At 39.1% G+C, this 3,579-nt stretch overlaps 1 pseudogene; it reads left to right on the top strand.

The window, feature by feature from the left end:
* The first annotated feature begins 1,981 nt into the window (after positions 1-1,981).
* Positions 1,982-3,308, top strand: LOC108697658 (annotated as a pseudogene).
* Positions 3,309-3,579: the final 271 nt, after the last annotated feature.

Consider the following 3,579-nt stretch of genomic DNA (forward strand, 5'->3'; position numbering starts at 1 on the left):
TGGCCAGATATGGGATGACTTTGACGTAGTTGGCCAGCTTAAATATATTGCAATATATGGACAAACAATCCCTGTGTTGTTTAAAGGGTAAGGCATTTTTCAGTAGCAGTATGCACAAAATGTCGCTGTCTTAAATATATTGATAATGGGTTGAGTGCAGAGGAATCTTGTATTTGTCTATATGTATTTTGTGGTCACACCCTCATTGCACCCCCGCCTAATGGTTTTAAAAATTAGTGGTGAGCACAACTTTCCCTTGTTTGTTATAGTTATACAGGAGCAGTGACCAGCTCTATGTTGTAGCTCCCACCCCTCCCAGTTATAGTCAGGTGATCCCACTGGTGTCTAATAAAAGGGCAGCCAAGTTTGGGAGTTTTACTTTGAAAGCAGCAAGTAAGTTGCAGGTAAAACTTGGTCCCTTTGTAAAATGTATAAGCAATTAAATTCTTAATGAATCAGATGAAAATTAAGCGTAGGACTGGCCAGATATGGGATGACTTTGACGTAGTTGGCCAGCTTAAATATATTGCAATATATGGACAAACAATCCCTGTGTTGTTTAAAGGGTAAGGCATTTTTCAGTAGCAGTATGCACAAAATGTCTCTGTCTTAAATATATTGATAATGGGTTGAGTGCAGAGGACTCTTGTATTTGTCTATATGTATTTTGTGATCACACCCTCATTGCACCCCCGCCTAATGGTTTTAAAAAATAGTGGTGAGCACAACCTTCCCTTGTTTGTTATATATATATATAGTTATATATATATATATATATATATATATATAATACACAAAAGCCATGAATATCCTGTAAATTATATCCTTATAAACTGTGAGTTCTGATGTCATCAGTTATAAACGTTGAGTTCTGATGTCATTTCTGTCACATGACTCACTGAAACTTGTGTATTGGAGTTCCATTACCTGTATAAAAACACTCGGCCTTCGGCCTCGTGTTTTTATATGGTCATGAAACTCCTCGGTAACTTATAATATCCTTATATTTTACAAGAGGGGGTACTTTATTCACTATATATATACCTTTACATTCCACTTTTCCTTCCATGTCCCGCCCAGACTTTAATAGTGCAACTACAATATATTTAAGGATGGACCAAGCTCAAGCACCAATTTACTGCAAAGCGATTTTATTCGCACAACATGTTTCGGGTGTAGAACCCTTTTTCAAGTGTTTCCAGCATTCTGTAGAAACTTGGTTCTACTGTTAAATCCTTTAAATGGCAGAATGGAATCAAGGCAGCCATTGTGGCACTTTTATCTCCCAGTATAGGGTTTTGGGTGGCAAGGATTATATACATGATGCACAGACTAAACACAAGAAAGCACAAGAGAGACTGATTGTGTTAAGGAGGGACTGCATATTTAAATCTATTTATGCATTGGAATAGACTTCATCTGATCCGCAAAGCTTGTAATGAGTAGGGATGCACCGAATCCACGTTTTTGGATTTGGCCTAACCCCCGAATCCTTCTTGAAAGATTCGGCCAAATACCAAACCCTAATTTGCATATGGGAAGGGAAAAACATTTTCTACTTCCTTGTTTTGTGACAAAAAGTCACGCAATTTCCCTCCCCGCCCCTAATTTGCATATGCAAATTAGGATTTGGATTCAGTTCGGCTGAGCAGAAGGATTTGGCCGAATCCTGGATTAGGTGCATCCCTATTAATGAGTGGAACCTTAACATTCTAGCTTTCAGTTGTAGGATTTGTCTAGTCAACTTTAGCTGGCAGTTTAAGTTCAGATAAATCGAAGGCCTATGTCTATTACAGGGCTCCGTCTTTGTATGATGGAAGGTCATGTGTAGGTATTCTCCTTTAGTCCCAATAACTCAGCACACAGTAAATACAGTGCAGGAGACAGTTGACCAACTGTTTTACAGTAGATGGTAACAGGGCACACAGATATTATTAGAAGACAACACAAATTTTTTTTCCCCTTACAGGGTATTATTTCACCTGTGTCCTATTTTTTATTTCTGCAGTGTGAAGATCTACAATGGGGTTGAATAGTTCAGAGAGATCAGAATTCATTCTTGTCGGCATATCTGACCACAAGAGCTACCCCATGCTCCTGTTCCTGGCATTTGCTACAATATATACGGTAGCCCTCGTGGGGAATTCTCTATTAGTTGCAGTAACCATATTCACATCTAAGCTTCACTCTCCAATGTATTTTTTTTCTTTGCAACCTCTCGCTTGTGGACATGTGTCTGACATCTGTGGTGGTGCCTCGCGTGCTCTTCAACCTGCTGCTGAACAAGCAAAGCATTTCATTTGCAGGCTGCATCGCACAAGTCTATTTCTTTATTTCCTTTGCAGGAGCCGAGTGCTTTCTCCTTACAGCAATGGCCTATGATCGATACGTAGCGGTGTGTAAACCTCTGTATTACATGATAATAATGAATAGGAGAATGTGTATTTCGCTGGTAGTTGCTTCCTGGACAATAAACTTCATCAATTCTGTCCTGCACACTCTGCTGATCTCTAGACTGTCTTTCTGTCGCAGCCGCACGATCCAACACTTCTTTTGCGACCTTACTCCTCTCTTTAAACTTTCCTGCTCAGACACATCTCTCAATGAGTTGTTCATCTTTACAGAGGGATCACTGGTTGTTGCATTGCCTTTTCTGGTGACCTTGGTTTCTTAGGTTCACATTATATGTACCATACTGAAAATCCGCTCTATAACTGGAAATAAAACGGCATTTTCCACCTGTTCAGCTCATGTGACTGCAGTGATACTCTTTTACGGGACAATGATTTGTGTGTACTTTCGCCCATCGTCTGCCTACTCCCTGACTCAATATAAACTTGCAGCTGTTATGTATACAGTCATCACCCCTATGCTCAACCCCTTCATATACAGTTTGAGAAATAAGGACGGGAAGAGGGCATTCAATAAAATAATGTATTCTAAAATGTTTGCATGAATGGTCTGAGTGCTTTAGTTATTTTGGATATAGACAATGTCAGTCTTGTTTCTTTGTTTTCAGTTCTGAAAGTGTATCATCTCTAGAAGAGTATTTTATTTCCCCTCACTTAACATAACCAGGTATCAAGACCAAGATCAACTAAGCTCTTAAAGAAACACAATATAACCAATAATATTCAGATTGTAGCTTTTCTAACATCTCCTTATAAAAACTAGGGGTATTAATGTGACCTTAGCCCTCCCTTTACCTCTGTAACCACCTCTACTCTTCTGTAAAGACTTCCCATTTGATAATAGAATGTTCATTTACTGAATTAGTAATCACAATTAGGCTTGCAGGCAGCATTGCCTTCATCTCATAGGTGTTAAGCTGGGCCAAGTCTGGCTCTGTTCAGAACAGTCTAGTCTAGTGTGTCTAACTTAATCTCAGCAAACCGATTCTGTACAGACCTTGATTGTGCATGGGGCATTAAAATGCTGAAATATGAACTTTCCTTCCTCAACATGTTGCCACAAAATGGAAAGCACAGGATTTTCAAGAATGCAATTTCAATGTAGTAGAAAGATTTGATTTTACTGGAACCAAGTGCCATATTCAGGTTTTAGATTCTGGCAATGTCA

Source organism: Xenopus laevis, chromosome 7S (assembly GCF_017654675.1).
Source record: "Xenopus laevis strain J_2021 chromosome 7S, Xenopus_laevis_v10.1, whole genome shotgun sequence".
NCBI classification, from domain to species: domain Eukaryota; kingdom Metazoa; phylum Chordata; class Amphibia; order Anura; family Pipidae; genus Xenopus; species Xenopus laevis.